Source organism: Arachis stenosperma, chromosome 8 (assembly GCF_014773155.1).
Source record: "Arachis stenosperma cultivar V10309 chromosome 8, arast.V10309.gnm1.PFL2, whole genome shotgun sequence".
Classification (NCBI taxonomy): domain Eukaryota; kingdom Viridiplantae; phylum Streptophyta; class Magnoliopsida; order Fabales; family Fabaceae; genus Arachis; species Arachis stenosperma.
Genome location: NC_080384.1, coordinates 14,087,768 through 14,100,110, shown reverse-complemented (window position 1 = coordinate 14,100,110; position 12,343 = coordinate 14,087,768). Strand labels below are relative to the sequence as shown.

The 12,343-nt window shown below is 42.1% G+C and overlaps 1 non-coding gene across 1 annotated transcript; it reads left to right on the top strand.

Moving 5' to 3' along the window:
* Positions 1–282: 282 nt before the first annotated feature.
* TRNAG-GCC (transfer RNA glycine (anticodon GCC)) lies at positions 283–354 on the top strand. The gene has a single exon. It is a non-coding gene; the product is annotated as a tRNA-Gly (tRNA).
* Positions 355–12,343: the final 11,989 nt, after the last annotated feature.

Below are 12,343 nucleotides of genomic sequence, written 5' to 3'. Positions count from 1 at the left end.
CTCACTCCCGTTACGAGAATGAAATGACGCCCCAGCTCGACTCGAGACCAAGACTCCTTACAACTCGCACCAATAGCGGCCCCATTTGTCTAAGGCGGCGGAGATTGATTGAAAAGGCAGCCCAGCCCAGCCGCCCCTCCCCCCTAGCTAGCCGCCTACCTACTCGTGCTCGTAGCTCGATCGGAGGTTAAGAGTGTGGTCCGGCGGAAAAACAGAAGTCGTCCGTTTCAAGTGATACGTGAATTGCTCAGTAGTGCTTCGCTGCTTGATGTTGCCCCGCTGGCGGAAATAGCTTAATGGTAGAGCATAGCCTTGCCAAGGCTGAGGTTGAGGGTTCAAGTCCCTCCTTCCGCTCTTGGCTTCGTCGTTTAGTGGTAACGAGTAGAGTAGGCATCGCCTCTCGATCCAATCCGTCTTTCCCTGGCCTCCCCAACACACACACTCTTGATACGAAAGAAACCTCCCGCCATAGAGAAGAAAGAGATCTTAAGTCTGGGTCCCCTCGATCGCCCTCCCCTTGAACCTGAACAGGTCGAGAGAGATGAACCCGCACCACATTTTATAACCTTCGAACCCAACTAGAGATGGAATTCCATCACCTAAACAACTCAATTGAGAGCTCCGTGACCGGTTCAATTCAAGGGAAGGTCCACCAAAAATGGAAAGGCCATTCCCCTCCCTATCCGTTTCTTGATCCCTCATTCCACGAATTCGTTGTTACTTTTTCATTCAAGGACTGAAAGCTTTTCGTTTTATGAAGACTCCCCACTTCTTTGTCTTATTAGCGCAGGTGTTCGTCAACGATGAAAGCCGCTGAACTTAAGACTCGAGTTGAGATAGAGGGCTAGGCCAAGGATAGGAGGGCTTTCAATAATAATAATAATAATGTATGATAATTGTATCAATAATTATCATAATCTCTCTCTCACCCCCCCCTCTCTCTCTCTCATATATCTTTATGCTGACATGGCCAACAGTACGTATATATATAATTTAGGGGTGAACGCAGACGGATCAGATTGGATATGATTAAATTTTTTATCCGATTCGCATTAAAATCATTGAATCGAATCGAATCTAATATCCGCAGTTTTTAAGTTTAGATTAGATCGAATATCGGATATATCCACAAAACATACAAATATTTTTAAAAGCTTATTTTATTAAAAAATATCAATAAATTTATTTTTTCTATTCTTTTAAATATGTTTACTCTTAAAATAATATTAAACATACTTTTTTTAAATAATAAAATAAAATAATGCAACATATATGATAATTATTAGTTAAAATAAAACATAAAATAATGTTTACTTATTTATTTCTTTATTTTTGTAGATAGTCGGATATGCGGATCAGATATGTGGATACCAACACAAAATCCGCAATCCAATCCGATTAGTGTGCGGATTAGATCTATATCCACAATTTTTAGATCAAATTCAGATAAACACTGCGGATATGCAGATCGAATCCAATCCATGAACACCCCTATATATAGAAGCTGTGTTCATTATTATTGAAGCCTAACCATATCATACATGGCATGGGAAGAAAAATGCAATTATACATAATGGTAGCTGCTAGCTAGGCGATTATTTTTTTTAAATATTAAGCTGTTAGTTGGTGACTGCATAATTAAGATGTAATTATGTGTTTTATTATGATATTAGAAATTAGCAGTAATTGTTTTTTGTAATTTGTAAACAACAGCAAGAAGACAAAAAAAATAGAGGAGACGATTAGAAATATAGTAGGGACAAGTTAATGCATAGTGAGAGCAATTTACGAAAGAAATAACAAAATTTGATATTTATAGCCCATAAAACTCAACTCTCTTTATCTCTTTTGCAAATTATATCCATCATACATCAATTCGTTCTTACATACTTTTAGTTGCCTCTTCTATTTTCTTCTTTTCTCTTTTTTTTTGACTTTTTACTGTATACAAATCATAGGGAACAATTTCTACTAACCTTCAATATCATCCTAAAATACACAGGTACATATATTATAATCACGCATTATACCAAATATCATCCAATATTCAAAAAATTAACCCTAGCTAGGTAGGTAAACATTGAATAATGAAAACGGAAACATAAAAACTAGGGTTTGGAATGTTATTACTGGTTTGGACATTATTGTTGAATATTATTAATAACCTACCAAAAGTGAAAAAGTGACAAAAGTTTCTGAATGCAACGTTATTACTGTGCTATTGCTATTTCACTTTTTAGCTGTGCATTTGAGACTTTAAGCTGGCCCAAATTTGGAAGCTATGTCACACAAACCAATTGAATTCATACTATATATCTACCTTACTTGTACCTTTAATAATGAATGAAAAAGAATGAACCAACGATTGAAGATATATATAGTTATGGGTAGTGTTTATTTGTATTATTCATATAATTATTATTTAATTGATGAATATTATTGGCCTCTCTATATAAGTCACACTAGTATTCTTCAGTACTTACCTTATACAAATCCATGTATATCAATTAATTTGAAGGAATGAAATTTGTTTTGAGACAGAGACGAAATAAATATATATAGTACGTAACTCGCAAGAACTACGTGATAGTATAAACAACGAAATAAATAGCTTATTAATTAATATAAGTTATTCATCATAATTGTAATACCTTTAAATCAGTAAATTAAATCACCACGTGAGAAATGTGAAAGTTTGGTAAGTAATAATATATGTATATATAATTATTGTACAGCATTATACGTTCTAGTTCTACTTATTAGCACTAATTATTAGTTATATTATGCACCTAACTCATTTTAATTAAGTACGGTATTACACGCAAATGCACGCAAAAGGAAAGACTTAAATAGCTCACATGTACCTCATCAGAGAAAATAGGGTACCTAATTAATTAATTAATTAAATGTGGTTAGGGCATGGGAGATGTGCAATAATGAATACTATTAGATTTACCTATTTAGTTGTATGTTAAAATTTTCCTTTATTTTCTCAATTCTTTATTTGATTGTGAGGAAATAGAAAATTTTTTTCATAAAACAATTAATTACAAAAATAATTATACACATCATAATAGAATAATCAAAACTTTTAGAAAATGTTAGAAATATAATTATTTATGTGTATTTTTCTGTTAATTTATTAAACTTTTAGAAAAAATAATTTTATAACATGATATTAAAGTTTCTATAATATAAAGGTCTAAAATTTGATACTTATTAAAATCTTAAAAAAAATTTCATTGTAAAAAAAAAATCTATACAAAAAATACATAAACAAAAAAAACTCTTATATAAGAAGACATTAAAAATTATAACTATTATATCCATTTATGTATCTCTTTCTATCGATTTAAACGTTTAAAAAAATAATTTCATGACACAATACTATAATCAATTTTTTTTATTAACTTACCATACATACATACATACATATATATATATATATATATATATATATATATATATATATATATATATATATATATATATATATATGTTCATACTCTGGCCCAACGCTAAGGGCCCAGGTCCAACCAAAAGGCCTGACCCAATAGATTAAGCCTAGCAAAGCACCGACCTCCACCTAAGAAGTCGGTGTCAACCACGACTTAGTATAAAGAAGTCGGATATGAGATTAGCTGGCAGATAAACACTCATTCGAATGAGTAACCGCCCCTAAAATCTCTCTAACCGCTTCCTAAAGCCATATCTTAACCTCCCCAAGATAATGGGACGGTTAATATCCTAAAGATACGGCACTACACCAGCGGTGGTTATTGGCTCACCACTATAAGTACACTGACACCTATCAGGTATTTCTAAGCCCAATACTCTCTAGACCTGCTCACACTCTTGCTAACTTAAGCATCGGAGTGTCTTTGCAGGTACCACCCCCCTATTCATCCACGCGAACAAGTCGGACGGAGCCTCCCGAGTTGCAGATTCATTCGGAGTCCTCCTCCTTCACACATTTGGGCCACTCAACGCCATCCATTGCATTTATCTCTGGTTACCCACCGTAACATTGGCGCTGTTGCCGGGGACCCGAGAGATCACCCATTGATGGCGGACAGATCCCACGAAGAAGGCCATGCGGAAACAGATTCTGAACAAGAGAATCTGGGCATGGGTAACAACGATGAAGACCTGGCCCTACACCAGGAGGATAATAATCAACACAGAGAGGGTACCTCCGGAGTGAAGAACCCGAAGGTAAATTCCTCAGATGGGCGAGAATCGGAAAAAGGCGGACCATCCCATGTAGCTGAATTAATAGGATTAGTCCATAGCCGCCTGGAACAATTGGAGCAAGAGCGGGAGAAGCAGAAGGAAACCGAAAAATACCTCAAAGAGGAGATGGAGCGGCGAAAAGAGTTAGAAAGAAAACTCTTACAGCTGGAATCCTCCCTCAAGAGTCACAACTCCCGCGACGAACAGGAAGACCAACTCTCGGGTGGAGAAGATCCTTTCAGCGAGGACATAATGAGGGCAAAAGTTCCGAGAAACTTCAAAAGCCCTGATATGGACCTCTATGATGGGACCACAGACCCAAAGCATCATCTAAGCAACTTCAAAAGTCGGATGTATCTAGCTGATGCCTCCGACGCTACGAGATGCAAAGCTTTCCCGACCACTTTATCGAAAGCAGCGATGAAGTGGTTCGATAGCCTCCCCCCGAAATCAATCACTAGCTTCGAAGACCTCTCAAGGAAGTTTTTGATGAGGTTCTCAATTCAGAAAGATAAAGTAAAACATGCACCGAGCCTCCTGGGAATAAAACAGGAGGTCGGAGAGTCTTTACGAGCCTATATGGAAAGGTTCAATAAGGCATGTTTGGAGATCCAAGACCTGCCCACAGAGGCAGTCATAATGGGGTTAGTCAATGGACTTAGAGAAGGTCCCTTCTCACAGTCCATATCTAAAAGGCACCCCGTTTCTCTAAGTGATGTACAAGAAAGAGCTGAAAAGTACATCAATATGGAAGAGAATGCAAAGTTAAGAGACCTGAGTTGGCGACCTGGACCCCCTCCCTCATCTAAAGAGAGGGAAAAGGAAGCCAAGAAAAAGGAAGAGCTCGGTCTCGAGAGGCCCAGAAAATATCACTCTTATACTCCTCTCAAAACCTCTATAGTGGATGTATACAGAGAGATTTGTCACACTGAAAGGCTGCCACCCCCTAGACCTATTAAAAACAAAAAAGGGGGAAGCCGCGGCGACTACTGCGAGTACCATAAAATATATGGTCACTCCACCAACGATTGTTACGACCTCAAAAATGTGATAGAAAAGCTGGCTAGAGAAGGTCGGCTTGATAGATATCTCATGGAAAGGTCGGACACTCACGGGAAAAGAAAGCGAGATGATATGGATAGAAGAGATCCACCACCGCAGACTCCAGAGAGACATATTCATATGATCTCGGGAGGATTTGCGGGAGGGGGCCTCACTAAATCCTCTCGCAAAAGACATCTCAAAAGAGTCTATCAAGTCGAGGAAGAGACACCCGACTTTCCCACTATCTCATTCACAAAAGAAGATGGGCAAGGGATAATTCCCGGGCATGATGATCCCGTGGTGATAACTATGATCTTAGCCAATGCCCATCTCCACAGAACCCTAGTAGACCAGGGAAGCTCGGCGGACATCCTTTTCAAGCCCGCTTTCGACAAGCTAGGGTTAGATGAAAAAGAGTTGAGAGCCTACCCCGACACCCTATATGGATTGGGGGACACGCCGATAAAACCACTAGGATTTTTACCCCTTCACACTACTTTTGGAAGAGGGGAAAAATCAAGGACTCTGAGCATAGACTTCATAGTCATTAATGAAGGGTCAGCCTATAATGCCTTAATCGGCAGAACTACCCTTAATCGCCTCGGAGCAGTGGTATCCACTCCCCACCTTTGCATGAAATTCCCGACCCCAGCGGGAATAGCAACGGTGAGGGGAGACCAAAAATTAGCAAGAAAGTGCTACAACGAAAGCCTAAATCTGAGAGGAAAGGGCAAAGAAGTCCACACCAAAGAGTTAGGTGGCACAAGGACCAGAGAAGAGCTGCGACCCCAACCGGGAGGAAAAACCGAGGAGATACAAGTCGGGGAGGAGGAAGGAAAAAACACTTACATATGAGCCAACCTAGGGGAAACCCTAAAACAAAGGTTGGGTGAACTCCTGAGAGTTAATTCTGACCTCTTCGCATGGAAGGTTTCCGACATGCCCGGGATTGATCCCGAGCTCATGTCCCACAAACTCTCGGTTTACCCAGGGTCCCGACCTGTGCAACAAAGAAGACGCAAGCTCGGCCCGAAACGAGCCCTAATAGTAGAAGAGCAAGTACAGGCGCTCCTGGAAGCCGGCTTTATTAGAGAGGTCAAATACCCAACATGGCTAGCCAATGTAGTGCTAGTCAAAAAACAGAATGGTAAATGGAGAATGTGCGTCGACTATACCGACTTGAATAAGGCATGTCCTAAGGACCCTTATCCCCTACCAAGTATTGATACCCTGGTGGACTCCAGCTCGGGGTATCAATACTTATCATTCATGGACGCCTACTCGGGATATAACCAAATCCCGATGTACGAGCCCGACCAAGAGAAAACATCTTTCATCACACCAAAGGCAAACTATTGTTATGTGGTCATGCCATTCGGATTAAAGAATGCAGGAGCCACATACCAACGGTTGATGAATAAAGTGTTTTCCCCCCACCTAGGGAGCTTGATGGAAGTATACGTCGACGACATGCTAGTAAAGACCAAGGAAGAAGTCGACCTCTTAACCGACCTCTCACAAGTCTTTGACACTATAAGGTTGCATGGGATGAGGCTAAATCCTGCAAAGTGCGCCTTCGCGGTCGAGGCAGGGAAATTTCTAGGGTTCATGCTAACACAAAGGGAAATTGAGGCCAATCCCGATAAATGCAGAGCCGTCTTAGAAATGAAGAGCCCGACTTGCTTGAGAGAGGTTCAACAGCTCAATGGCCGACTTGCAGCCCTCTCCAGATTTTTGGCAGGCTCGGCACTAAAATCCCTTCCACTATTTTCCTTATTAAGGAAGGGATGCCAATTCGAATGGACTCCGGAATGTGAGGAGGCATTCCAAGAGTTCAAAAAGTTCTTAAGCCAACCTCCTATCTTAACCCGACCAGTACCGGGAAAAGACCTCGTCCTATACCTATCCGTAGCAAACAGGGCTGTCTCGTCAGCCCTGATCAGAGAAGACGAGGTCGGACAACACCCGGTCTATTTCATCAGCAAGGTCCTGCAAGGCCCTGAACTAAGGTACCACAAACTAGAAAAGTTTGCCTACTCCTTAGTGATAGCCTCACGAAGGCTACGACCTTACTTTCAAGCTCACACCATAAGAGTCCGCACAAACCAACCCATGAAGCAAATCCTCCAAAAGACGGATGTTGCAGGGAGAATGGTTCAATGGGCGATAGAACTCTCCGAGTTTGATCTGAGATATGAAACTCGGACGGCAATTAAAGCTCAATGCCTCGCCGACTTCGTAGCAGAATACGCAGGAGACAAAGAGGAAAAGCCGACTACATGGGAACTCTATGTAGACGGATCCTCCAACAAAACAGGAAGCGGCGCAGGCATAATATTGGTAGATGAAAGAGGAACCCATATTGAGGTTTCTCTAAAATTTGAATTCCCAGCCTCAAATAATCAGGCAGAATATGAAGCCTTGATTGCTGGGCTAAAATTAGCAGAAGAAGTCGGTGCCACAACAGTGATGATATACAGTGACTCGCAAGTGGTGACCTCCCAAATAAGTGGAGAGTATCAGGCAAAGGACCCAAATATGAAAAGGTACTTGGAAAAAACTCTGGAGCACCTGGGGCGCTTTGCAGAAACCGAGGTCAAACACATAACTCGGGATCTAAATAGCAGAGCGGACGCCCTATCCAAGCTAGCAAGTACCAAACCAGGAGGAAACAACAGAAGCCTGATTCAAGAAACCCTCCAAGAGCCCTCAGTTGCAAAAACAGAAGATAAGCAGGAGGTACTTGAGGTAGTCGGTTTAAACCTCGGATGGATGAATCCCTTAGTCGAATACCTAAAATTCGACATCCTCCCTAAAGAGGAAAAAGAAGCTAAAAAGATCCGAAGGGAAGCACAGCATTATACTTTGGTGAGAAATGTCCTCTACCGAAGAGGGATATCAACACCATTGTTAAAATGCGTACCGACCTCAAGAACCGCCGAGGTGTTGGAGGAAGTACATAGCGGGATCTGCGGGAATCATCTCGGAGCAAGGTCACTAGCCAGAAAAATAATCCGAGCTGGATTCTACTGGCCGACCTTGCAGAAAGATGCCACAGACTTTGTGAAAAAGTGCCAACCATGTCAGATGCATGCAAATTTCCACGTAGCTCCACCGGAAGAGCTCATCAGTATCACTTCTCCCTGGCCCTTTGCAAAATGGGGAATGGATTTGTTAGGTCCTTTTCCCCAAGCACCAGGACAAGTCAAATACTTGATCGTGGGAATAGACTACTTCACAAAGTGGATAGAAGCAGAACCGCTGGCCACTATCACCGCCCAAAGAAGTCGCAGGTTCCTCTACAAAAACATCATCACAAGGTATGGGATACCTTATTCCATCACTACAGACAATGGAACTCAATTTACCGACGCCACCTTCAGAAGTCTAGTAGCCAGTCTGAAAATCAAGCACCAATTCACCTCGGTGGAGCACCCACAAGCCAATGGGCAAGCCGAGGCAGCTAACAAGATCATACTGGCAGGATTAAAGAAAAGACTACAGGAAGCAAAGGGAGCTTGGGCTGAAGAGCTCCCCCAAGTATTATGGGCTTATAGGACAACCCCTCAATCCGCCACGGGAGAAACACCCTTCCGACTAGTCTATGGCGTAGAAGCCATGATTCCAATAGAAATCAATAAGCAAAGCCCAAGGGTAATTCTTCATGACGAGGTAGGAAATATACAGGGACACAAAGAGGAGCTCGACCTGCTCCCCGAAGTCCGAGAAAGTGCCCAGATAAGAGAAGCTGCGCTAAAGCAAAGAATGACTACAAGGTACAACAAGAAAGTCATTCGAAGAACATTTGCTACAGATGACTTGGTCCTAATCAGAAATGACATTGGAGTCAACAAATCGGGAGAAGGAAAGCTCGCCGCAAATTGGAAGGGACCATACAAAATCAGAGAAGTATTAGGGAAAGGTTATTATAAAGTAACCGACCTAAGCGGAACTGAGCTACCTAGGTCGTGGCATGCTTGTAATATGAAAAGGTACTACAGTTAAAAACGAACTCTACTCCCTGATGTACTCTTTTCCCAACTTCATGATTTTTTCCCAAAAAAGGGTTTTTTCTGGAGAAGGGTTTTTAACGAGGCATCATAGTAGAGACTAAGGGAAAAATAGGCTATCAAGACCCTTAGTAGCAAAAGAAGGTACCTCCCCAATTAATAAAGATCTTTTTCATTCATAATATCTCTTATAAATATCCTTCTTTATTTTTCTAAGTCCTTCTACGAAACGCGCCGACTTAAGCTCGACAAAACGTGAAAATCCCATGAACCGACCTAGATGGTCGTCAGGATAAAACGACGAGGTACAAGTCGGTGTAAAGAGGTTATATGAGTCGATCATAAAAACTCGGAAGACGAATCCGACTCACAAGTCGGAACAACATTCCGAGTAGGAAAGCTCAGAAATACACCGATCTTTAAATCGGAGCGTAGAACCGAGCAGAAGAAAAACGCATCGCAAAAATAACCTAAGTCATGAAAACTCATCAAAAAGCAAAGTTGAGTACAAAGGAATAACAAAAAGAGATAGGAAAACCTAAGAAAAAGTTTAAAGGACGACCCGAAAGTCCTTAACGAAAAACGAGCAATCCAAAAAAGAAAGGTTTTCAAGAAAAAGCTAAGGGGAAATCAGAAAAGCATACACGCACAAGGTAACCTAAAACCCTTATCCGAAAAAGGGGAATTCACTTTTGTTTAAAAGCCCTTATCCAAAAAAGGGCACAGAGCAGAATATTTTGTTTACGGCCTTAAAAGGCCAAAAGGAAATTGTTCACACAACCAACAACAATGAATAAGTTTAAAAAAGGGGGGGGGCTCACAGGCCGAGCCCCCATATAGCCATAAAAAACAAAGTTATCTTTTCAAGGGAGTAGAGGAATCACCACCGCCAGACTCAGGAGGAGCGCCACCAGGACCAGGAGAGGGAGCTGAAGAGGAAATCGGAGGAACGGAGGACGAACTCGGAGGATCTCGAGAATAAGGAGGAGACTCAATAATCCTCTGCCCCCGAGTCTTCAAATCTGACTCGGAAACAACCTCGGGGGCAGGAGGATAAACGATGGCGCCATCAATAACCACCTTGTCAGGATGAAGAGGAGAAAGATCCAAGTCAGGAGCGATAACTCTGACTTGTTCCAGAAAAATTCTCCAAGACTCCTCAGCGCCCTCGGCAATAGAGTCCTCCAACTCGGCGTATGCGTTCCGAGAATTTAGTAAGTCCTTCCTCACGGCCACAATATCCTGAAATAAACTGTGGTAGCTGTCTTGTGCCGTTTTCCTCAAATTCGCCTCCAAAGTACATTGAGCCCGCAGCTTACCCTCCTCCTCCTTAAGGTGATCCCTCTCCTTCTTCAACTTATCTCTCTCCTCCTTCAACTCCTTCTCATGTTTTTCATAAATAAGAAGCCTCCCCTCCAACTCCTCAACTTTCGAGGATGCCCCCAAAGAGCTGAGGGGAGTCTTCTCAAAAATGTCCAAAAGTTTGCCACAAACACCCGCTGCCCTAAAACTCTCTTCGGCCATGGTGGTGAGGTGGTTTCGAACAGAAACATCATCCATACTTATAAAAGGATAGATGTTCTTTCGGACGAACGCCAGAGCATCCGCCTTAACCCCACCATCGAAAGAAGAAGAGCCAGACTCTGAAGTCTTACGCTTTTTCTTCTCTGGCTCAGAGAGAATTTGGGCAGAAGGGGGTGGTCGAGACAAACTTGAGGAAGAAATGACAATGGGTTGAGAGGGAGTGCCAGTATTTTTAGGAAGAGGAGGAGGAGGAGGAGGAGGAGAGGTGATCGCCCTGGCACCACCGGACCTAGCCCGAGACTTCGCTTTAGCCTCCTGGACCCTTTGGTAAGCCTCCTGAGCATTCTTCCTTGCCATATCTACAAGAAAAAACAACCAACAGTTATAAGTCGGCAACATTCAAGTCGGTAGAAACAACTCGGAAATCAGAAATGCATGCACTACCTAATTGGGATTGAACAAAAGTCGGCGTTCCCTGGAGGATTTTTCTGGTATCCAAGTAAGGAGCCCTCCCCCACGCTTCTCAGAAAAACCCCACAATGGCCGCCTCCACTTCGTCAAGGTCATCTAGACCATACTTCTCACAAGGGGAGGCCGCCAACCAATAAAGGGGAAAGCGAGGGGAGGAGTGCTCATCAAGGAAAAAGGGGTGGTGACCCTCTACGGCTTGAACTTTGAAAAAATAGTTTTTGAAGTCATGAAAAGATTCGTCGAAAAGGGTGAAAATCCTCCGACCTTGTATGGCTCGGAATGATACCCACTGCTGTTTGTTGTTTAGCCCACTAAAGGGCTTAGTCATATGGAAAAGAAAGAAGAAAATCCTCAAAGAGGTCGGAAAGTCCAGAGCGTGGCTAATAAACTGATAGATCTTCAAAAAACCCCAAGAATTGGGGTGAAGCTGAGTAGGGGCAACTCTACAGTGGTGCAAAACAGATATCTCGAAATCCGAAAAAGGAAGAAAAACACCCAAACGGGTGATCATACATTCATACATGAAGAAGAAATGAGGGGCCGCCTCATTAACTCTCCCAAAACAGACCCGGTCTTCAGGACCCGGGATTATCAATTCATATTTTGGCTCGTCCTCCTCCGAAGTACAGAGCCGGTGATGAGTACGAAGATGAGTGATAAACTCAGCATCGACCAGGGGTTCCTCCCCAAGGACAGTGTCATCAACCCACAGAGAAAGAACATCTACGGAAGCCATTTTTTATATAAAAAAAAGTGGCAGAAACCTACAAAAAGAAAAAAGAAAAAGAAAAATCAAAAAACACGGCCCCTAAAGAGGAAAGATACGAAGCTAGAATCTACAGGCCAACCTACCCACTCACAATACAAAACATGCAAACATAAGGCACGACATGGAAGAAACAAAACTAACCTTTATCCGAAGAAATGAAGGCTGGAGAAAATGGGAAGCTTCGAACACAAGAATACAGCACGAGCAAAGCAAAAGTTTGAAAGATTGCAGAAACGGAAAAACGAAAGAGAGAGAAAGTATTTATAAATAGGCTGAGGGGCATAATGGTAAA